At 32.4% G+C, this 26,279-nt stretch overlaps 1 protein-coding gene across 6 annotated transcripts in view; it reads left to right on the forward strand.

Moving 5' to 3' along the window:
- Positions 1–26,279, forward strand: part of LOC114333048 (cardioacceleratory peptide receptor-like) — a 285,379-nt gene that overhangs the window by 100,197 nt on the left and 158,903 nt on the right. The window contains exon 1 of one of the 6 annotated variants that reach the window (XM_028282877.2): positions 25,987–26,121. The exons of the other annotated variants lie outside the window; for them this stretch is intronic. The gene's annotated coding sequence lies outside the window, so the exon portion shown is untranslated. Of the gene's footprint in view, positions 1–25,986; positions 26,122–26,279 lie in introns of those variants that run through there. 6 annotated transcript variants of the gene reach the window in all.

A 26,279-nucleotide genomic window follows, 5' to 3' on the forward strand; every position in this document is an offset into this window, starting at 1 on the left:
AATAAGGTTTTCCCAAAAATTGCTTAATTTTTCGGTGATTTCGCATTGACTTATTCGATTTGGAATTAGACGAATAAGAAAGTATTTTTCATGAGCTACAAGTTTGCTTTTTCTCAATTTATATACTTTTTTTATATACTCAATTTTTTTATAAGCTACACTTTGGCTTAAATAATTTTTTTCGATAAAATATTTACTTTTCGAGTTATTTGCGAAAAACGGTAAGAAAACTTGGTTTTTTTGTCGAAAAATCAACATTTTCAATTGCGAATAACGCGAAAAGTATTGACTTACGTAAAAAACTTTATAGAACTAAAGTTGCTTATAATCGGTCAATTTATCCATTTCCGGGCTTATTTTAACCACGCGTTTTTCACCCCCTGAGAAAGGGTGGCTGTCACCCCCCAAGTAAAAGCAACCAATGCGACAAATTCAACTTTGAAGTGGAGGGTAAGTAGAACCTAAATCCAAATTTTCATGCAATTCGGAGTTGTCCCTGAAAATTACACTCCAAAACGGTCATTTATTGGGCTACTATGAAACTAAAAGTTTACTAAGTACTCTTAAATCTCCAAGGACAGTAGGTATACTCCTAGGGAAATTGCTTCTTCCTCAAGAGGTTCAAAAGAATCGATTTACCAATAAATATTCTTTAAGGATGCCAGATAGTCAATTATTAAAAGGATTGTACCCCGAAAATACCATCAAGGTACTTAAATTTGATTGTCTCTACTCTAAACAAAAACTCAAAAAGAATATATCGATGGCTTAGTGTGAAAACCTCTTATCTCAATAAATTAAAATTTTACAGGAGAGGCAAAAAACTGATTTTCTGCATAATATAATCTAAAAACAAAAACTTACGCATTTTAATTTGAGGACATTGAGACAAATATGTGATCTTGGCGCATAGCTGAAAGTGTTAAATGTTGCTATTAAATTGAAAATACAAATATTAACTATGAAAAATACGTAAATATCCTTGCAGTTTATAGAGCCTTTGTCCCAGTAACTATGATAACCTCGTACATCTTGATATACGTGTTTTTCATCTAAAATGAGGTTGTATTTATGATTATTTACGAGGTTTTCATTTTTCATAGCTTATTGCACACCTCCGAAATCTAGGTTGATACAGTACAAATCTTTTGATTTAAGGTTAACCAAAAGTTTCTATATGCCGGACTAACTTTTGTTGTTCACAGAAAAACATTTCTCCAAGTCGAATTTCGTAAAAAACACTCCAATTTTAGTACCAAATTCTTAGTTATAAATATAAGTGGTATACACACTAAATCAAGAGAGCAATTGATATACGTGGTTTCTTTTTTCGGCTGTAGAAAATGGTCTGGTGTATTTGGATTTTTTCTATCAGTTGTAAATCGTGAGATACAAGGTTTTCAAACTAAAACCACCAAAATGTCATTTTCGAAAAAAAAATGAGATAAGAGGTTTTCACACTAAGTCATCGATATGGTTCCTGGATCCCTATTGAACAAATACATCCAATGCTAGATAAAAAATAAAACAAATACCTTCACAAAAAATGAACAACATATTTTATTGAAAAAATAAAAAAATCCTTTTAATGATAAGTATAAATTTCTGAATGAAAAAATCCAGTTACAAAGTCATGTCAAATTATTTAATTCAAATTTACAAATCGTTTATTATATTATATTAACAAAGTAAAATGGATATGACGCACAGTAGTAAGCAGGCTTAGAATATGATCAAAAAACTTAACGGTGATCCCACAGAGATGAAAGAGGGCAATAACGCCAAATCACAACGCCAAAACACTTCGGACAAAAAGCGAGGCAATGGGTGCTCGATATATTTAACATACATGTTGCTCTACCTACCAGATTCCAAAACTGTGGCGTAAATCAAAAGTAGTAGCCCTTCTGAGGTCGTAAATCAAAAGACTCTGAACTACCGAGTAGCTATCGTCCAGTCTCTCTGCTATGCCATTTGTATAAATTGTATGAACGTCTCATTTTGAACCGCATCCAGGAAAAATTAGATGCAAATCTAACCCCAAAACCAGCCGACTTCAGACCAGGTAAATCATGCACAGGCCAACTGCTGAACCTAACAGAGTACATAGAGGATTTGAGCAGAAAGAGATAGTGGGAGTAACCTTGATAAACCTCATAGCGGCCTATGATACGATAAACCACAGAACCTTGCTCACTAAGATATATAACACTGTGCTTGACTATGACCTGGTAAAGATCATTAGATCACTGTTGTGCAATAGATGCTTCTGCGTTGTGCTAAATGGAAAGAAGAGCAGATAGAGAACCCAAAAAAATGGCCTACCTCAAGGAAGCGTTCTAGCGCCGTTCCCATTTAACATATACACCAACGACCAACCAATATACCATCATACTGAGAGTTTTGTTTACGCTGACGACCTTGGTATCGCCGTAAAGGGGAAAACGCTCACGCAAGTAGAGTCGACAATGGAAGAGGCTTTAAACATGATGTCAACTCACTACAAACAAAACTAATTAAAGCCAAACCCTACTAAAACCCCAGTATGTGCATTCCATCTCAACAACCATCTTGCGCATGTAAAACTGAATGTTTCTTGGGAGCGACAAAGCTTGGAACATACTGATAGGCCCAAATATCTTGGAGTGATACTAGACCGGTCACTAACGTATAAATTCCATTATCAGGGCACAAGACAAAAGGTTTCTACCAGAAACAACTTTCTCCTGAAACTTGTAGGGGGCAAGTGGGGTGCAAACCCCCATGCCTTAAAGTCAACAGCTGAGGCCTTATGTTTCTCAACAGGGGAATATGCTTGTCCGGTCTGGGGTAGATCTAGACACGCCCAACAAGTCACCACGGTGTTAAATGCAACATGTAGAATAATTACCGGTTGTATGAAGCCTACCTCTCTGTCCCTACTGTACCGGGCAGCTGGATGCGCATTACCAGACGACAGTAGATGCGCCTCACAATATGTGGAGAAGTTCAGGGAAACTTTCGATGAAAGGCACCAATTATACGGGTTTGACGAACCGCCAGGAACCAGCCGACTTAAATCAAGGAAAACGTTTATTAGAAATGTCAGCGTCGAACCACCCAAACTGTTCCCCCTACATACAGAACGACCTAATGGAATGAACCTGGACTAGAGAACCTGGCGAACACTCAACCGTATACGCACAGGTGTTGCTCCCGTAAAACAGAACTCAATAAATGAGGCATCAAGACAGATAACGACGCACTTCATGAATGTGGGGAAATACAGAAAGTGGAGCACCTGAGAGTATGCAGACTTTGCCCAACACAGTGCACCCTCGATGATTTATGGCTCGCAAATACAAATGGTGTAGACGAAGCCCAATACTGGGCAGAAAAACTGTAGTCGGATCCAGACATGAAAAAGTAAAGGATTAACAAAGTTAATTACAAGGTTGATTGGTTATATTGAACCTTTGAATCACTTATAACGAGCAGACCAGACAAAAAAAAATGATCAGATAATTTTTTGCCCGGGCATTTGTTAAAAATTAACTTAATAAAAAATTACCATATGCTAATGCATCCTAGGCACAGGGCTATAAATATATTTAAAAAACTTGCAATAAAAAATTCAGATTAAATCCCAACAGGCTCGTAAATTAACATACTATGTTGTACTTAACTTGGATATTTATATCTGCCATGCTCCACGACACGTGGACTCAGACAAACATTAAAAAATCGGGCTTAAAGCCGGGTAAAAGCCATAAAATCCATATCCTAAACCAAACTCCTACCAAATGTCCTCGATACGGGAAGAAACAAGAAATCATATGGACGCACTCGTCACTCCATCCAGAATACAATTATAATACCGGTAGCAGGTAATCTTGAAAATATATCCAGAGACTGAATTACGCTACTTAACGGCCTTAACGAATACAGGGCTCACCCCCTAACCTGATTGGCGATTTCTCTAAAAGAAAACGAAAGAAAAAAAATTACCTCAATGAAGAAAAAACGAAGCTAGAAATAAGTATGAATACGTTATGAATAGCATTCGCCGCTTCGCAGCTAGGGACAGGAAAAACCTACCGGTTACAACCGAAAACCGGTTTTTTTAATTCATAACAACCAGTTTTACCGGTTGTTTTTTTTTGTCCCGGTCATAACCGGTTTTTTATTTTTAAAGTAATAACCAGTGAAAAACCGAATAAGTTACCTCTGGAAAAAAATAATTAATTCAGAGAAAAAATGAAGAGATTTCTATCTATTTTCGATCCCAATCGAAATCGTATTATAGTTATAAATAATATGTGAAGTAATTAACCCAAACAACCATAATTTAAATTTTATTTACTAATAAAAAACTGGACGAAAGTGTCACGTCAGCTTTTATGAAACAAAATTGTTTTAAGTTTGGGAATATGGATGATAATATTTACATAAAACTGTAAGTGATTTGCTTGAAATCGATATTCCAACAATCATCTAATATAATTGTTTATACTTGAGTACCTGATACTCTTGTATGTTATGATTGTTAATAGGCACTAGATGGTTAATAGATAGTTAATAGATACTAATAGGTATTAATTTTTATACAATACATAATTCTTAGGAATTAAAAGGTATTGCACAAACGTATTAAAAATACATAATATGCTTTTTCTCATGAGGATCTTTCAGTGCGTCACAGTTTGTCGATTTCTTTCTAACGCATGAAATTGTATGTGACAGAAAAAACGCACGTCGGTAATTACATTTCGTCGGTGACATTTATAACATTTATTCTAGTTGTCAATAGATGGCGCCATAATCGAAAATAAAATAATTTGCGAATTATATAATATATCTACGAATAGAATCTGAACAATTTAAAAGACTATACAAATCAAAGAAAATACCATTTTATAAATGCAATAAACACAATTGATTCCCAAATTGCAAATAAAATTTGACAACTGTCAGATTTAACTAAAATTTCATGTCACTAAAATGTATATTATCACGGACTTACCTTTTTTTCTATCATTTCTGACGCACTGAAAAATACTCATGAAAAGAAGACTACTGAAATTTTTTTGATGGTAATAGAAATAAAAGATGAATTAGGTTATCGAATTTATTGTTAAGTAAAATATAAGTGATTTGGATATTTTTTTTAACTCTGTTCTGTAGATCCAAGGGACATTTCGGTAGATCGGTAGGAACATCACTTTTGGGAATATCGCAAGACACGCCGACGCCGTCTACAATGAGCGACAAATCGGAGTTACCTACCAGATTGGGGTACTTTAGCCCAATTTTAGGGTAATTTGAAAGCGCATGGGGAAATTTTTATAGGTTGAAATAGTTGGGGAATTTTTAGGGGGGAAAATTGAGCGAACCAAAGTGCAATATAAATGTCATATGTTAACCTATTGAGTGTTTGCCATTGATTAAAAAAAAAGAAAACCGGTTTTTGGAATAACCGGTTTTTTGACCAGTTTTAACCGTTAGGTTAAACCGTAATTTAAAAAAACCGGTATAACCGAAAACCGGTTTTTTGTCAACAACCGCCATCCCTATTCGCGGCATCGTGATCGTATCCGTCATTCTCTCATCATAATGACCGCCATTAAATGCTCGTTGCATATTATACTATTTTGATAATATAGTGTCATTGTCACTGTCGTACTACCAACGCCCTGTTGAAAGTTGACACAGAACTTTCGAAAAAAAAAATTGATGACGCGCTGATGTAACCTCTTAACCACTCTCACAAAATCCAAATAGTTTTTATGGAAACAAGTGAATTTTCAAACGTTGTTTACGTTTTTGCTCCCTTATTTTTTCAAGCAAGCAAGCAATTTTATTCAACCCGACCCGTGAGACTTGTTCACCCCTAAGAAAGTACGTTCGGGTGTAACAATTCATTGGAGCGAGGTGTATTAACCCGAGTCTAAGACAGGAGTCACTCCACCGCGCTCCAATGCTCCAGGCCATCCCTCCCCCCATAGCACGCTGATGCGCGATAGGGGCACAACTATCAGCCAAATGCTCTTCACGTGGGAATCCTGGGTAATAGAATTCCAACGTGGTGCCCTAATCGATTTGCAAATCAGGCCAGCGTGAAGCGCTGTATGCCTGTTATCTTCTAGTGACTTGTCCGCGGTACTAAAGTTGCTTGCTTGGGCCCCGAGACCTGGTGCTCAAGGGTTAAGCCCACTTGCCCGGGTTTTTGTGTTTTTGTTTTTTTAGAAATTATTTTGTTGGTTTGCGCCGGTCTTATTAATTTTTTTTTTGCCGAGGCCGATTATTTTGGGTTTATTTGTTTCACCTAGCGGTCAACATGCGTACTGAATTTTAAAAAATAGTGTAATAAAAATGAAACTTCTGTTGGGGTGTAAGTAAAGAGAGGAAAATAAACAGAAGTAAGAAAAAGAAAAGACAACTGTATACTAATGGGACAAAAAAATGAAAAGAGCTTCTCGTTGAAGAGGCTGTAAACATAAAAATAATAAGGAAAACTGAAGTACTTGTAGGGGGGATAATGATAATGATGGTGAAGTTGAGGAAAGGGGAATTAAAAGGAATAGAAGTAGAAGTATGAATAGACATAGGCAAACTGAATAGAGTTGGCTAGCAAGAGATGCATGAGAACAACTTGACACTCAAGGATGGATACGGCTCGTTTGCATGCCTGTCGAAGAACAGTAGCTCAAAGTAGATAATGATGACTAGAAAATGTATATACTAAGATAAGAATAATGTTCTGAAAATGTACAAATATGAATAAGTGCTAAAGAAGAACCAATTAAATAAAACTAACAAACCATGGGCGCCAAGAAAATGATCTTCGATCACTCTCCCAGGTATCTTACACTGCTGTCAAATATTAAATATATTAAATATGTAAGTAAATGTAAATATAGGGAATAATAAGAAATGATATGCAAAATAAATAAACATATATTAAAAAATAACTACCAGATTTTTGACAATCTCTGAGTTAAACAATGCATATAATGTGACTCTAACATGACAAAAGTTATCGTTAAACATGATATATCATATAACAACAGTCCTGTTATATCTATGTACAAAAAGATATACCTCTTACTTATACATAGGGTACAACTCACATGAGACTTCTACCAAATGGTTATAGTACGCTTGCTACGTGCCACTAAATTGAAACCGACTAAGATGAAAATAATACAAATAAATAGGCATAAGCCTGACTACGAGAAAATACAATAATGAATTAAGCAAAATTAATGAATAAAAGTTATAGAAATGAAGTTAAGATAAATACCGAAACGACGAATTAACCGAACAAATGAAGTAAAGCGAATAAATAATAAAATATTTGGGAAACAAGCAAGTAATATTACACAATAAATATAAAACCAATAATAAAGTATAAAACCTAATTTCTCTAGGCTTATTCCTGTGCACAAGAACTTACCGTAGATACAACAGTTTGGGAACCCACTAACATTATATGTACCTATATTAAAAACCATATAAATTCAAGCTAAATCTTGATAAAAATACTTCATAAACGTAATACATTAACCAAATGTCTGTGATATGAAACACCATATACAAAAAGTTATTATCACAAACTTATTGTTCCCAAACAATCCCAACCGACTTCTCAAAAAGGTTTCTGTCGCATACCGTAAAATGAGCACCATGGTGGTGCAAAGCTGTACCTCCTGTAGGTCCAGGTGTAAAAAAAAGGAAAGAGCTTGTTCCCAGGTTGACTGACTGGAGCCGGGATAGGTTCCTCTCTGGTGGGTGAGGCTATATGACTTCCCATGTGGGTTTAAGTGTATTATTTCCCCAAAAGGCTTACTACTTAAGAGAAAGATTTCGCCATTTGGGTACTGTGACCTTCCTATTCCGGACTCACAAATCAAGTGGTCAGTGAACGAGTGAACTTGACTTCTCCCACAAGGAAATGTCAAATTTATCTCAGAACACGAAATAATATTTCTCGATAGGTGGCGTATATAGTACGTTCCATCACCGAAGTATGACTTCACGTAAGTAGTTCTTTACGAGAAAATAGAGAATTTAAATGAGATTAAGGGAAAATAATTATAAAAATAATTAAAGAGCTAATTTCGTAACGTGAACCGTTACAATAGGCTTTACTTTTTCCTTTAGTTCTAAATCTAGGTTATTATTACTACATCTATGGTTGGAACTGTCATAAGAAATGATGAAGTTAACCTGGATTCGAGGGAGGCTGAAGTGATAGAGAAAGATAATTTGACGAGCTGCTAAATGAATTGAATTGATTGCTAATTAGACAGCCAACGAGTACACATTGCTTTATCCTTTTTGTAGGTAGATATTTCTGATATCTACGAGTTTTTTCTTAATACTGGTTTTACTAATTACTACAGTCCGTCTAATATACTTACGGTTGCACGTCATTATCTACGTCAGAGATCTAAGTTGACATAGTTGCAAAAGTATAAAAAAATCGTGAATCCATACAACAAAATAAAAGACCCCGCAGAAACCTTATGGGAAATGATTCTCTGCAAAAGGCTCTAAAACTTTGGGTTCTGATAGTCCTTGATGTGTAGAGCAAAAGACTCAATGGGCACGTAGCTCCAAAAATTCATGGTTTAAAGATATAAGCCACTGAACTAGTTATCTGTACAATGAGGACGTTTGAGTTGGAATAAATTCATTTTCTCGAGAATGGGCGACTCTGAAGATAAATTACAAATCAAGTCGATTTTTATTTTTAAATTATAATTTTTTGGGATATATATCATACTAGTGACGTCATCCATCTGGGCGTGATGACGCAATCGATGATTTTTTTAAATACGAATAGGGGTCATGTGATAGCTTATTCGAAAGGTTGTTCAATTTTCTATTCATTAATATAGACATTAACATAATTATTTATACAAGGTGTCCAAAAATTTCTTTTAATTAATTGAGACAAAAAGAAGAAAGTATATAATTTATTTAATTCGAAATACATTTTACTGTTGTCCTAAAACAGAAAAACATGTTTATTTGATAAATAACTGAAAATGAATTTATTCCAACTCAAACGTCCTCACTGTATTTTTTTATAAGCCAAAAATTGTTTATAACTTTAAAACAGTGCTGATGCCGCTTAAATAATCCAATTTTAGTTCTGTAAAGTGCATTAGATAGGTAGAGCGCCTCTTTATATGTAAAAACATTAGCAAACTTCTAAATGGTCTACTTTTTGTTCAGAGAGTTTTTAAAAATTTTAACTTTTTTAAAAAAATTTAGATTGCAAAATCTATGTTGATTTCAATGAAATTTGGTGGACGATTTTAGTATGTTGTAATAATTTTCTAAGCGATTTACGAAGGTTTTAAGTGCAACCAAAGTGGTTGAAAGACATTGAATTAGAATATGCTTATTTTGCCCCCTTATTTTGTATTTATTGCTATTGTGCAGAATGGTTAATAATTTAAGACATTTTTAACCGGACGAATATGATACAAAATTCAATTATCTGTTTTACTTCCCCACGACTTTTTTCCAAAATAAATCGTTTTAAAGTTATAAGCAAAGAAAGTAGAAAAAAATCGATGTTTTTCGAAATTTTTATATATTTTAATTTTTTTATTAATGTTCCGGGCATATTTGAGAAGAACCTTAAGTCAATTATTATTATTGAAGCTGTAACCTAACTTTATCTGCAAAAATCCGAATGCCACCTCTCACATCCAAAAATAAACGTTTTTTCGCAGATCCGACCTGGTCTATTAGAGAATCGAAATATTGCGCTAAAATAGCAATCCCGCCAGTGGCGTAGAATTTAGGAAGGGTGAACACAGGCCCGGCTCCAGGGGTGGGCGAACTGGGCAGCCGCCCAGGGCGGCAAATTTTAGAGGACAGACAATTTTTGAAATTGACGAAATAATAAATTGTGTTTTAATGTGATAAAAAATCAATATTATGAACAAGAGCGGCAAAATGCAACTGTAAAAAACGAGAATTAAATAAGTGAAACAATAACAATTTAAGTTTTAGTTCTTAGTACAATAGTGTCTTCCATTGAGGGGCAATTCTGATACATTTTCATCAAAACAATGGTAATATTTTAAAGCTTGTTGAGCTCTTTGGAAAATTTGATTCTATTTTACAAGAGTACATTAGGACAACAACGAATGTTAGTAACAAGCAGCATCACTACTTGGGAAAACGTATTCAAAACGAAACTATTCAGCTCCTGCATGATCAAATCAAAAATAAAATTTTAAACTTTTTGAAATCAGCAAAGTATTTTAGCATAATTTTATATTGTACACCTGGTATTTCTGGGGTGGAACAGATGACTATTGTTGTACGTTTTGTCGATTTAGGTTTCTGTTCACAAAGAGTTGAAATTGCAGAACATTTTCTTGGATTTGTGGCTATACTAGAAACCACTAGCTTGGGACTTACAGAAGTTATTTTGCAAGAACTGAATGAACTGAAAATAGCTTTGTAAGATATTAGAGGAAAAGGATATGACAATGGGGCAAATATGAAAGTGAAGAACTTTTTGTCCCATGTTCTAACCATTCACAAAACTTAGTCGTGAACTATGCTGCTAAAGCCGCACAGTTTGCAGTTTCTTTCTTTTCCTTAGTGACAAAAATTTACAACTTATACTCAGCATCTATTCATCGTTGGGCTATACTGAAATTATATTTCTAGCATAGCATTGAAACCTTTGTCCGCAACTAGATGGGAACTAGATGAGAATTTATGCAATTACTCCGATCAGATACCAAACTGAAGAAATCTACGATGCTCTCGTAGAAATCACTGTCAATAAAAACAACGATAAAATGGTTGCTCATGAGGCAAGCTGTTTGGCAAATCAAATCCGTGATTTTACTTTCCTTTGCTTTGTGGTAATATGGCATGACATTTTACTTCACATCACCGTAGTGAGCAAATCACTGCAGAGTATTGATATGGGAATATATCAAGCTGTCAGTTTATTAGAAAAAACGGAAATCCATGTTAAGTCTCTCAGAAGTGATTTAAAAATCCAGGGCTATTTGACAGAGGCAAAAGTTAAGCATGATTTATCAGATAAATGTTTTATGCTATGTGATGCTTTAACCTTTGATGAGTCAAAAGTTCTAAATTATGCTGATCTAAAAGATGAACTGAAAGTACTTTCCACGATTGTGAAGCCCAAGAGTACATCTCTAGAGACCCTGAAAATGATTAGAGAGTATAATATTGATTTCGTACCAAACGTTAGTGTTGCTTTGAGGATTTTATTAACCCTACAAGTGACAGTGGCCTCTGGAGAGAAAATATTTTCAAAGCTAAAACTAATAAAAAATTACTTTTGATCAACTATGTCCCAGGAACGTTTGAGTGCTCTAGCGACAATCTCTATTAAACACGAAATAGCTGAGTCCCTGGATCATGGAAAATTATTAAAAGACTTTTCCCGTGCCAAGATAAGAAGAGTGTTACTTAATTAAAAAAAAAGGTGTGTCATTATGGATAAAGATAATAAGTTTTTGGATATTAAAACATGTTAATATACGGTAATGTAGTAAAATCTCATGAAAATATTGCAAATGTATGTCTTTTTAAGCGTGTATCATTCAAATAAAGTAGAAAATGGCATATTTAATAATTTAGCACCAAGCATACATCAATAAAAATACAATCTTGGTGACCGCTGAAGGATGGTGGTGAGTCATGTGTCTAACAAGGTGGGGGGGCGGCGTTCGCCGATCTTGCCCAGAGCGGCAAAATCCCTAGGGCCGGGCCTGGGTGAACAATTCACGGTCCGCTGTCCTACGCCTCTGGTATTAGCCAGAAACGTTTATTTATAATTTATTAAAGTGTAATTTACTTACACTTAATGCTTAGTATGATAAATATATGTCAAATAGTTTTAAAGTAATAGTACATTCTTTCACGGTTTTTGCTCTAAATTTTAAAGAACCGCTTGGATTGACATGAAATTTGGCATACGCATAGCTTACATGTCAAAGAAAAAAAGTGATATTGTGCCGATGTGTGCTTTTTCCCTGGGGGTGAGTTTCACCCCCTCTTGGGGGTGAAGAAATATGTGTCCAAAATAAGGATGGAAATGGATAAACTGACTAATTTTAAGTAACTTTTGTTCTATAGAGCTTCTTCGCCAATTCAACATTTTTCGAGTTATTTTCGAGTGAATATGTTCATTTTTTCAACAAAAAAACTACATTTTTAGACAGTTTTTCGCAAATAACTCAGAAAGTAAGTATTTTGTCGGAAAAAACGTTGTTAACAAAAATATAGCCTGTGAAAAAGTAAAAAAATTGTGTACGCGTTAGGTCTCTGGACCTCATAGAACCAGAGTTATAGCCAATGAAAAATAGATTCATATTCACCAAATATCAAATAGAATATTTCGAAGTGAAATATCCAAAAAATTAAGCACTTTTTAGAGAAAACTCATTAAAACTTTTTTAAATTGTTTAAAAAAAGCTTTATTTCTGTTTTTATAAATAATTTCTAGCATTAAATTTAAGCAAGTTACGCTCAAAATAAAGTTGGTCCCTTTTGTTTTGGCAAAAAAAATCGGGAAGACCGCCCCCTAATTAGCAACTTAAATGAAATTAATCGTTACCGCTCCACAAATTATTTTTCTTATGTTGTGTTTATATGATCTGTAAGTTCCATCGATTCAAAGTGCTTATTTTTGAAAAAAATTGATTTTAAAGTAAAATTTTTAAAAAATTTAATTTTGAAAAATGTGCTTTTTTTAAATAACTTAAAAGTTGTTATAGATACCAAAAATCTCAAAAGCAAAAAGTCAACATTGCTTTTCTGAATATAATGTATTTTTTTGTTTTTCTGTAAGACAAAAATTTATTAAGATTTGGTGTTTCTAAATTTGCATACATTCGTGATCAGTGACTCGTTCAACCCTTTTAACTACAGCCCTTTCAAAAATAAGGACTTTGAACCGATGAAACTTACAGACCATATATATAATACATACATAAGTCAAGAAACTTGTGAAGTCGTAAAGATTAAGTTCATTTGAGATACTAATTAGGGAGTGATTTTCCCGATTTTTTAACCAAAAAAAGGGACTAACTTTATTTTGAGCGTAACTTGTTTACTTTTGATGCTAGAAATTTTTTTATAAAACAAAAATGAAGCTTTTTTAAACACTTTAAATAAGTTGTAATGAGTTTTCCCCGAAATGTGCTTCATTTTTGGTTATTTCACGTTAAAGTATTCCATTTGAAATTTGACGAATATGAACCTATTTTTAATTAGCTATAACTCTGCTTCTACTAGGTATGGAGACGTGATATATACACCATTTTTTTAAATTTTGTACAGGCTATATTTTTGCTAAGAATGTTTTTTGGACAAAATACTTACTATTTGAGTTATTTGCGAAAAGCCGTCTAAAATCGTGGTTATTTTATTGAAAAAATTAACATATTCACTGGCAAATGACTCGAAAAATATTGACTTAGTGAAAAAACTCTATAGAGCAAAAGTTACTTAATAGTTAGTTTATCCATTTCCGGACTTACTTTGGACGAATATTTTTTCACTCCCAAAAGGGGGTGAAAACCACCCCCGGGACAAAAGCACATATCGGCACAGTATCTTGTTATTTTTGGCTAAGATGTCGATATTTTAATGGCGCGCTATGAGGCGCAAGATTGGCTCACAGCGTAAAGGTTCACGCGCTAAGATCTCGACGCAAATTATAATGTCTATGTATATATACCTTATCTTCATTTTTCATTTTTGAAGATCCTAATAAAATTGTATCATATACTTCTTATAATTAAATCATCATACTGTATCTCGTATCACCTTTCATTCTATTTACTTTGTCTTCTATTTTTTGTACTAAATGAGAAAAAAAACACATTAAAAACTAATATTTCAGAAATATAACTAAAAAGTGAGTTGATATTATTTATTAATACTATTTTTACAAACATTTTCTTTCATACCTCTGCATCGAGATATACAGGGAATCTCAGCTTTTTTACATCTGCATAAATTCTTCGAGCACTTTTTTCAGACACATGGTGGTACTAAATCTGATTTTGAAGGCATTAAAATTAAAACTTTTTGGGGCTTCAGAGTTTCATTATCTATAAGATATCCATATACAAGTGGATCAAGCTCCTTTGCAGAATCTTCGAGGCACATTAATTGTGTGTCATAAAATGCTCGTTTTATATGTAAGTGGATTGAGTTTGATGTTGGTGGCATATCTTTAACAAGAGAAATGCCTCCTGCAACAAGAGAAAACAAGAGAAAAATCTTTACGAATATTTGCTGTTTCAATTATACGTGCACAACCGTTCTCAGTAGAAGACTGTGCTTTGATGTTGATATTTTTTGACATATAATACATAATTTATTATTAACTAAATTATTCATTATTGCAACGAATCAATATCACATTACACTATTAAGAGACAATGACTTTGTTGTAACAAATAGACAGAATTGACAGTAGTATATTATATTATTGTAGACATTGATAGACATATTAGGAATAGTCAAGGCTTCCTGAGCAAAATAGTGTAACACGAGAGCAGTCGATCGGTATATTTACCATAATATTCATTACTTGACTGTGAGTTGATCTTGAGCCTCAGAACGTGCTATTATATTATCAATATCTTGGCCAAAATAAACCTACGAACACTTTCCTAAACTCAAAATACACCTTAGTTTTTCTATTATTAGTTTTAATTAAAGTATAAATGTTTATTGCTCAAAACTAAAAACCCTTATACAAAAATTAATGTACAAATTATTTAAGAAAATTATAACTTCAAACGAGTATAACTTTAGAACAAATGAAGATAAAGTAGTTTGACAACTTTGTTTGGAAGTCTATTAATTAAGCTTTAAAATGAGACCATGAAAAGCTCATTTTACTGCGTAGAGGCCGAGTTACGATCGATAAAGCGTCGAAAAATACTTAATTGACTGTAAGCCGATCTTCCGCCTCATAGAGCGCCATTAAAATATCGACATCTTGGCCAAAAATAAACTTATGAACATTTTCATAACCTCAAATTGTTCCTTTTGAGTTTTTCTATCATTATTGTTCATTAAAGTATAAATGTTTATAGCTCAAATTTGCTTGAAACCCTTATAAACAAATAAATGTTCAATATTTTTAAGAAAATTGTAACTTCAAACGGGTATAACTTTAAAACAAATGAAGATCAAGTAATTTAACAAACTTTGTTTGGAAGCCTGTTAATTAAGCTTTAAAACGACACTTTATAAGGCTCATTTGCATGCGTAGAAGCCAAGTTACGATCGATAAAGCTTCGAAAAATACTTATTTTGCAATTTGCAATTTGCATTGTGCACTAATTTTACAATATCTTGACTTCTAATTGTTAGATTTAAGTTTAGTAAACGGTTATTTCTTCGTTTTTTATTAAGAAACAAATTTTATTTAAAACATTTTTTTTTATCTCTTTTAGTTTATGAGCCAGAGCCTTATAAACAATTTATAAACAATTAAATTGTTTATAACAATTTTTTGACCACTCGGATCGAAATCCCCCCTCGAAATTCGTAATCAGCAGCCAAAAATCCATAAGAAACCGTTGAGTTTGTCCATCAGAATTGAATATGACACGGTGACCCCTCTGGCGCCTAGACTATTAGGTATATTTTTAAATATAACACGTACTCTGTAACTCAGTACCGAGCAACATTTTATTTAAATGATTTGGAATAAATCTTAATATTTTAAGGTCTAGAATCTGCAACTCACAGATTGGACATTCTTAATGAATCACCCTTTATATCAAAGAGCCTTCCTTATTCAATTTGGCAATATCCAAGTCTAGCGTAAAAAGCTGGTATATTAAAGTGACAAAATATTGCAACATGCATTTTCTGACATTGAAATACCTATCTTATAAACATGCATATCACATCTGTCATCATAGGTAATATGAGATGAAAGTTTGAAAATGTATATTATGTAAAATAGAATTTTCTACGTCAAAAACTAATACATATGAAAAGACGAGCTTCACCGAGAAACCTAATAACATCTTTAAAGATGAACTAGAACTAAAATTGAACAATAGGGACAAATAAAAAGCCAATTTGTTTGTTAGTATCAAATAAGGATATATAAGAGAATAATAAATATAATATTATTATATTTATTAACAATATAATATTATTAAACGAAGAATGAACAAAAGGCAGCGATATTCCAATAATAAAAATGTCATTTTGTTCTAAATCAAAGAGTATTTGACAAAAAAATTTTAGACCACTAGCCCACCCACAACCACCAAAAAATGTGTTTTCTTTTGTTTTTTTTTTGGATATCTTCGGTTCTGATTATCGTAGAAACTCTTTTTTCTTTAGTTTTGTAGGATTTTTAGTGCATATGGCATATTTTTTCCAAACTTGTTTCTATTTTTTTTTCTTTGAAAATTTTTTAAATTTATTTAAAAATAATTAGGCCGAACAAAATGTCGAAAAAATACTACTTACTGGGTGTCAAATTATTTCTATAATTTTATTTCAGATTTTTATATGTCGGACATCATGGTCAAAATAGCGAAAAAATTTTTTCGGTATTTTATTTAAGCGTTTTGACTCTTGATTCAATTTTAAAATTATTCGTTACCTTATTTTCCTTTAAATACATCCCAAAAAATATGAAAAAAGTTTTAGGCCCTTGACCTGACCATAACTTCAAACAAAAAAATCGAAACGAATTATTTTGTTTTTTAGCGATATCTCCTGTTCTAATCATCGTAAAAACTTCTTTTTTTTACAATCTAGGTTTTTTATTGCCTACAAGATGTTATTTTTTACAAAATTTTTGGCGCAAAAATCAAATTTTTTAACGCTTTTGAAATTTTTATACAGGGTATTTCTAAATAAGTGTGGCAAACTTTAAGGGGAATATGACATGAAAAAACAATGATAGTTTGTTTTATAAAGATATGTATGTCACGCAAATGCTTCGTTTTCGAGATACGGGGTGTTGAAATTTTACTTGTAAACTCATGATTTTTTTATTTACTGCTCTAAAACCGGTTGAGATATGCAAATGAACTTTGGTGGGTTTTAAGGGTTAGATTTTGCGCATGTTTTACATACAGCTAAGAATTTTATATTAACCATTGGCGCGCATACAGTTAACGGTCTGATTTTTTTTAACAAAAAATAGTGACATAAAAAGTAGTACCTATATATTTCAAATTAAAAATTATTTTTGAATTCCTCGTTCAGTTTGTGACAGAAAATCTGTCTTTTCATTTACGACGCGCCGTTTTTGTGCAAAATATAAAACATCTTAATACTTACAAATTATTCGAAATAAGTTTATCCCAAGAGAACGACAGTTCTCGCTAGTGACGCACAACCCTCTACACGCGACACTATATATACCTACACGAAATTTTCGATTTTCTAAATCTGACCGAATTGAAAATTGGGCCAAATACACCTTAAAGACTCACCCATCCATATATCAACCATTTTATCCATTATATCCATTATATCACCCATCCATTATATCAACCATATATCCATTTTGGTCCAAGGGTGTGGATTTTACAACCCTTCCTATTTAGGGTCCGTTTTTCGTTCTCGTCCCCACAACTTCCAAAAACTTCAAAAATTTAAGTCCGACCTTTACGGCTTGTGATAGTACTGATCATTACCTTTCCAACGCATGCCTAATTTTGAAAATCGGTTATACCATTCAAAAGTTACCGAGCTCAGAAACATGACTCAATTTCTATTTAAAAAAGGGAAAATGTTTGTGGAAAGGTTAAACCAATCTGAATTTTTTTTCTGTGTTTGAAGAGAGCCGGTGTAGTTTGTGACTTTTGACCACCCATAAGCCAGCTATAGGACTTGGTAGGTACAAAACAGCATAATTTTTGGGGGTATATATCTTCGGTTCAAGAAGAGACAGGAAAACCGCAGATACACCAAATTAATAGTGTTAAGTTAAGCTTTTAAATGGTGTTTAAGCCGTCAGGATCAGACATACACTCCGCTCAGTATAGCGAAAAACTGAAAAAGTAAACTTTGAAAATTTTGGTTTTTCGACAATTACTCAAAATTTGAACCTACGAATTGCACCAATATCTGAGCGTTTGTAGAAGGGCTCTAGGCGCAGCTAACGGTGTATCCGGGAAAATTCAAATTTTTAAGTTATAGGCTTCATAAGTATGATCCAATTTATTTACTAAGGGAAGAAACAGTTTTTCAAGCTCAATAATTCCTGTAATACCTTTAGTTATCATACTTGACCTTAGATGCATCAGATACTACTTTTGTCAATACGTTTCAAACTCATGTTTAGTGATCAAAAACAATTATATTCAACTTCATACATTTATTTTATAAATAACATTGAAAAACTCCTGATACAAGAATAAAAAAACCGCTAAACGCCGTAAAAATGAGTGGCGCATACAATATTCCAACTACAAAAGATCTGATGTGAATATTACGTGGCGCGAAAATGTATCTTCACATTGATGGAAAATAAAATTCTAGTTTTATTTTAAAAGATTTTTTCATAATATTTGCTCAATTTGAAGTAAAACGCGCCACAAAAGCTAACTTTGATACTGTTTGAATTTTAAAGCTCTTTTGTGGCGCGTTTACTTCAAACTTAGCAAATATTATGAAAAAATCTTTTAAAATAAAACTAGAATTTTATTTTGCATCAACATGAAAATACATTGTCGCGCCACGTAATATTCATATCAGATCTTTTGTAGCTGGAATATTGTATGCGCCACTCATTTTTACGGCGTTTTAGCGGCTTTTTATTCTTGTACAGTTTATACCTTAATAATAATAATAATGTATATTGTACATTCATACATTTAAGTGTTCATTTATAAATTATGAGTTGTTGGCATATATAACATAATCGTGACTTTATCCATCTGGATATATCCATAGTGTAATGGCGTAATCAATGATTTTTTTAAATGGGAGTATGAGTTGCATAGTTGAGTCCCTGAATCTTTACCCGTGCGTCATCATTTAAAGCATACGAAAAAGTCGAAGATAAGTAGGAAATTGAAATTTACTACCGCAACAGCAAGTGACAGTAAGTAACTTGCTGTTGCGTTTAGTAAATTTCGATTTCCGACCTATCATCGACTTATTTCGTATGCTTAAAATGATGACGCACTGGTAAAGATTCAGGGACTTAATTGTATGTTAACTCATTTAAAAGGTTATTTAATTCTCTATATAGCAGTATAAACATTAGTACAATTATTTATATAGGGTGTCCAAGAAAAATCTTATGAATTAAATTAATTGACACAAAATGAAGAATTTACGTTATGTATTTAATTCAAAATACATTGTACTGCTCTCAGAAAACAGAAATAAATGTTTATTGAACAAATAAACATTGTGTTTCGCTTAAACTCAATGTTCAAGCTGCCACCCACCTGCCTCTTGGGTGGAAATATATAATTGCATTTTAAAGTGCATAAAATGCATCCAAAAGTGCAACATGTCAAAGTAAGTGTATGAAGGACCAGATTTTATTATTCGGGGATTTTTGGCATAACGTAACATACGTTATGCATTTATTAAATGGTAATTAACACAACTGAAAAGTTCAAAATATGTTCTAAAAAATATATTTACATTATTTTCAATGGCGTTATTACCTTTTTGAAAAATTTACATATACAGGGTGAAATATTTGAAAAAGAAACAAAATATTATTACATAAAAAAACAGTAAAAACACAAATTCTGCTAAACCGATTCTTCCGGTTCAAGACCTCGATATTATTCATCAAAAGAAAACCTATATACTAAATTTGGTTGAAATCTGACGTTTCGTTCAAAAGTTATTGTGCTATTAGTCACATATGTATAGTCGCCATTTTGAATGCTTGCCATTTTTGTAAAAGGAACTAAAACTGAGATGGCCTCGTATCTAAATTTGAACCTTTATATGTGTAGTATATGTGGTCCAAATTATATGCTTCTACCATTAAATGAACAATAATTCTTATATTATTATTTGCACGAATCAGCCGCACATAGGTACCTACATGTGAAGATAGGTTATGCATGTATTAAGTGATAATTAATATAACTCAAAAGTTCAAAATACTTCCTAAAAAATATATTTACGCTCTTCTCAACGCCGGTATCACCTTTTTGAAAAATTGGAAAGTAAACAACATATTTTTACATAAAAAAAACAGTAAAAACACAAATTCTGATAAACCGATTCTTCCGGTTCAAGACCTCGATATTATTCATTAAAAAAAGAACATATATACCAAATTTGGTTGAAATCTAACATCTCGTTCAAAAGTTATCGTGCTATTAGTCACATATGTATAGTGGCCATTTTGAATGCCCGCCATTTTTGTAAAAGGAACAAAAACTGAGATGGCCTCGTATCTAAATTTGAACCTCTATATGTGTAGTATGTATGGTTAAAATTATATGCTTCTACCATTAAATCCACAATAATTCTTATAATATTTGCACGAATCTGCCGCATATAGTTACATGTGAAGATACGTTTTGCACTTAATAAATGGTAATCAACATAACTAAAAAGTTAAAAATACTTCCTAAAAAATATTTTTACGCTCTTTTTAATGCTCTTATTAACTATTTGCAAAATTAACACATACAGGGTGAAATAATTGAAAATACAACAACATATTTTTACATAAAAACCTGGAAAAACACAACTTCTGGTAAACCGATTCTTCTGGTTCAAGACCTCGATCTTATACATCAAAAAAGAACCTATATATCAAATTTGGTTGAAATCTGAAGTCTCGTTCAAAAGTTATCGTGCTATTAGTCACATATGTATACTCACCATTTTGAATCCCCGCCATTTTTCTAAAAGGCAAAATCTAAGGTGGCCTCCTATCTAATTTTGAACCTTTATATGTGTAGTTTATGTGGTCCAAATTATACAGTCCTGTCGCCAGGGGGGGTACAACGGCCTCCTTAATCCAGATGGACTTACCCAAGTTTCTTTATGTATTTTGACCCATAGAACACGAATTTTTTGGGTAACAGTTGATCCGGATGTCGATAAGATTGTTATAAACAAAGAACTTGAGGAATTACATAACAGCGATTTCTCGCAAAATAAAACATTTTTTTGGATTTTTTGGCGATTCTCAGCAAAAAATGGTCTTACAAGTTTTTTCGTAGGATGCATAGTTTTCGAGATAAACGCGGTTGAACTTTCAAAAAATCGAAAAAGTGCAATTTTTGAACCCGAATAACTTTTGATTAAAAAATAAAATAGCAATTCTGCTTTCTGAATTTGAAAGTTCAAGTCAAATTCTATCGGTTTTGATTATTTGCATTGCTAAAAACTAAGTTTTTATTTGTTAAACAAAGCCATAAACATAGTGTTTCCCGTACCCAATGCATGCGTTTTAATGTAAGTAATCTACGTAGAAATTGTCGGTATGTGCGCCTACTCGTTATATTTCAAATGAGATGCATTGAAATTATCATTCAATCACTATGTGTTTATAGCTTTGTTTAACAATAAAAAAATTAATTTTTAGCAATGAAAGTAATCAAAACCGATAGAATTTGACTTGAACTTTCAAATGCAGTAAGCAGAATTGCTATTTTATTTTTCAATCAAAAGTTATTCGGGTTCAAAAATTGCAATTTTTCGATTTTTTGAAAGTTCAACCGCGTTAATGTCTAAAACTATGCATCCTACGAAAAAACTTGTAAAAACATTTTTTACTTAGAATGACCCAAATAATACAAAAAAATGTTTTGTTTTGCGAAAAATCGCTGTTATGTGATTCTTCAAGTTCTTTGTTTATAACAATCTTATCGACATCCGAATCGACTGTTACCCAAAAAATTCGTGTTCTACGGGTCAAAATACATAAAAAAACTTGGGTAAGTCCATCCGAATTAAGGAGGCCGTTGTACCCCCATTGGCGACAGGACTAATATGCTTCTATCATTAAATGCACAATTCTTATAATATTTGCACGAATCTGCTGCACTAAATAACGCGATCTTATATTCATTGATAACAAATTTTGGACATCTTGGATATTAAAGCACCCTAATATGTCTGTGTAGATTTTGGCGTTCGATCCGACCATCACTTGTGACATCGTTGCCGTATCCTCTATTTTTTCATATTATCACGTTACAATTTTTGTGATATTATACACGAGCGTGACACCCTCAAAAAAGCGCTTAGTTTTCGAGATACTGACCACAGAGGGATGAATGGCTAATTTTATTCATACTTTATATTTTCGAGGGTGCTGAAAACGAAAATGAAGTTTATTTTGAATTTTATGTGGGGGAACATTGTCAAAATCGCAATTTTAACCTAAAAATAAAAAAAAAAAGAAATCACGTTTTTTGCGTTTACTTCGCTACAACTCTGTTCCATTTTAATATTTTTTTCTAACATTTTTACACTATACAGCTGTAACATTTCTGAAGACAAAGGTATCTGCCTCAAATTTTTATTCTTATCATGATAAAGGTTATGAATTTTTCAAAGAAAAAGGTGCGGATTTGTACATTGCAAAGTTTAATCGCAAGAGTTGTGTGACGAAGTTTAAAATTTAGCTTCTCAATCACGTTTATTTTAAAGTAAAGAGTACAAAGAAGTTTTCTGGTAAAAATAGTGCAACTTTTGATGTCAACATTAGAAATCCCCAATATAACGCTTATTTTTTGAGGGACAGACAACCTAGGTCTAATTTCTCACATTTAGTACTATCCTTGGATTATAAGCTTTCATTTGACACCTCATTTGTCATTTTACCTAGTATAATGACGGAGAAGTAAACGTTATTATTCTATTATTCTTGTATGTACATTTAACATTGATTGAAATTATGAAAGAAATATATAGAAAACAGCATGGCAACACTGTGACCCAAAAACATAAAAATTCAGCCACATTCAGCTGTGCGTTACACAGGGTGCTTTAATATATAAAATGTCACAAATTTTCATGTTTTTAATATTTTGGTGGAATATCTCTGTGCGTTTTTTAACCCGCCACATTTTCTGGAAATAGATGTAAGTGACTGGAGTTAATGAACTTTAATTAGGTACTTTGAAAACTTTAATTTAAATAGTAATTTAAAATAAAAAATATTAAAATTGAAAAAGGTATTTTCTCCTGAGTTTATAAGTTTGTGCCTTATGATTTCCAAATTTTATGAGATTTCCAGAAACACCGAGCGAGCGTTCAATTCTATTGAATTGAAAATTTGAATTTTTAATAATACAAAACAACGAAAAGTTATTCACCAGCTATTTTATTGCTGGAACCGAATATTAAGATTTCATATACTAGTAATAGTCCAGTCGGGTTAGACGAATAACAGGCCTAACCTTGCATTAGGAGATGCCCTAAATTTTATTTTTTTAATCTTTAGGGGGTCAATAGTACTGTAAATTTAAAATCTCTACTGAATTCCGCCATTGTTTTAGCCGTCATCTTGATTTTAAAAACGAGAACCGTTTTTGCTCAATATCTCCGCCATTTTCAACTTTTCGACAAAAAGTATAACAACCAAAATTGTTCAAAATGTAATTTTCTATTATTTCTATTTGTACAATTTTTTCATGCCAGCGATATTTTCCGAGTTACAGCGGAAAATAGTGACAGTTATATATAAATAGAGCATAATTATTGAATTATCTCGTTTATTGTTAGTTTTACGACAAAATTGTTTTCATACAAAAATAGAGAGAATTAAATTCTACACAATTTTAGTTTCTTTCATTTTTTTGCTAAAGTTAATATTTAAGGTAGTATGTATGCGATAATGGCGCGAACGTAAGACCTGATTGATTTTTTAGCAATAAATTGTTTTTGTTCAATATCTACACCATTTTCAACTTAAATTGTTCCAAATATGATTTCCTACAATTTCTTTTTAACAATTTTTTTCATGCGGTTGATATTTTCCGAGTTAAGTGGGAAAATAGTAAAAAGTGGTGGGTGGAGCATAATTACTGAATTCAATCTTTTTTCCGAGCTGTCCCAAATTTTATAATTCTATCCTTTAGGGGAGATCAATAGTAGTGTAAATTTAAAATCTCGACTGAATTCCGCGGTTGCATTAGCCGCCATATTGATTTTAAAGGAGAACCGTTGTTGCTTAATATCTCCGCCATTTTCAACTTTTCGACAAAAACGGTAGGAACTAAAATTGTTGGAAACGCACTTTCCTCCAATTTCTTTTCCACAATTTTTTTATGCGATCAATATTCTCCGAGTTAAGGAGGAAAACATTGGAAGCGGAGGGGAAGCATAATTATTGAATTGTCTCATTTACTATTAACTTTACGACATAATTGCACATAAACAAAAATAAAGAGAATTATATTTTATACAATTTTTGAAACTTCCAATGAAATACCAACAAAACTAAGTACATAAAAGACATAAATAATAACTTATATGCATTAAGTTTACCTAATTTTATTAACTAGCGGGTTTTATTGGTTGAATTTGTCTGTCTATAATTAAGTTTCATGTCAGCTAACATATTTTAATATTTCAACAATTTGTTTTTTAATTTTGGACCCCGTTGGGGGAAATTTTCCCATTCTCCCCCCTCTTAGACCCGCCACTGGTTCTCTCGAAAAATTGTAGTAAATCGTAATTGCAACAATTTCGGTTCTTATACTTTTTGTCTAAAAGTTGAAAATGGGGAAGGTATTGAACAAAAACAATTGCTTTAAAATCAATCGGGGTCTTACGCTCATGCATTTACCGCATACGTACTACCTTAAATATTGATTTTATCAAAAAAATGAAAGAGACCAAAATTTTACAAAATTTAATTCTCTTCATTTTTGTATAGGTTAAAATTTGTTGTAAAAGTAACAATAAACGAGATAATTCAATAAATCAATAATTATGCTTTAACTGTCACTGTTTTTTACCCATAACTCGGAAAATATGGACCGCACGAAGAAAATTACAATAAACGAAATTATAGAAAATCGCATTTTCAACAATTTTAGGTTGTATATTTGTTGTCGAAAAGTTGAAAATGGCGAAGATATTGAGCAAAAACAGTTCTCGTTTAAAATCAAGATGGCGGCTAACGCAACCGTCAAATTCAGTCGATATTTTAAATTTATACTACTATTGACCCCCACTAAAGGTTAGAAAAATTAAATTTGGGACAGCTCCTAATGCAAGGTCAAATGGTATCCCGACTGGGCTATAATATATTTATACAAAGTCAGCAGAAAATGTGCTATTTTCTTTATAAACAAATTAGCGCTCCGAAATCTTCTTTTTTCAATTATTTCTCTGTAATTCCGAAGATTTTTACTCTATTCTGCATCGAGATATTTTTTCTGATTTCCTTCGACAACAATTGTTCTCGGAAAATCCGGGTTTTCCCAACAAAATCTTTAATTTTCAAACGTATTATAAACCGTTTCAAACTTACCTTACTTAAAACCCTTAAAAAATTGCATATTCACTTACAGATATAAGGGCCACAAAGGACCTTACACGATCAATATTACTGGTGATCAGTAATACTGTCAGTATCTCCTCTACTTTTAAAATACTGCTTACATAATATGTTATATTATGGGGGCCAAAGCGGCACTTACCCGTTAAATATTACTGATCATCAGTAATACTGTTCAGTTCATATCCCCTCTACTTTTAAAATACTGATGGCGAATATCAGGAGCGACTACGAACTCCCCACACTACCTAAATTTTAATGGGTTCAGTTTTATAGTAGGATTAAAAGCGACTAACCAAAAAAGAACTGCCCCACGCTACCTAGGTACTTAGATAATATTTTTGTGAACATATTAGTTTTTATTTTACTTTATTGTATTCAAAAAGGAACCCAATTCCCAAAGCATGAGCGAAAATTTTAAACGATTAAATAATTAAACTATAACAATATAATCGAATAAAGTTTATTTAGGAGTACGGTCCTGACTATGGTACAATATACCACGTTTACAAGCCGTTCTAAAATAAATTATTTTTGAATGGTAAATTACCTTTCAAATATTGTTATTTCACCTGTGCATAAAAGTTCTAGTGCAACACAAGTGCCCACGAATATAGACAAACGTGAGTACTTGAAATTACATTATTATAAATAATAGTATCAGAAATATAACCTGCAAAATACTGATAAAACAAGATTGTGTCCAGAACGAAGACCAGTTTTCGAACTGGCGACAGGGCCGGACTTACGGCACCTTAAATTAAAATGACTTCAACCGATA

The sequence above is a fragment of the Diabrotica virgifera genome, chromosome 9 (assembly GCF_917563875.1).
Source record: "Diabrotica virgifera virgifera chromosome 9, PGI_DIABVI_V3a".
NCBI classification, from domain to species: domain Eukaryota; kingdom Metazoa; phylum Arthropoda; class Insecta; order Coleoptera; family Chrysomelidae; genus Diabrotica; species Diabrotica virgifera.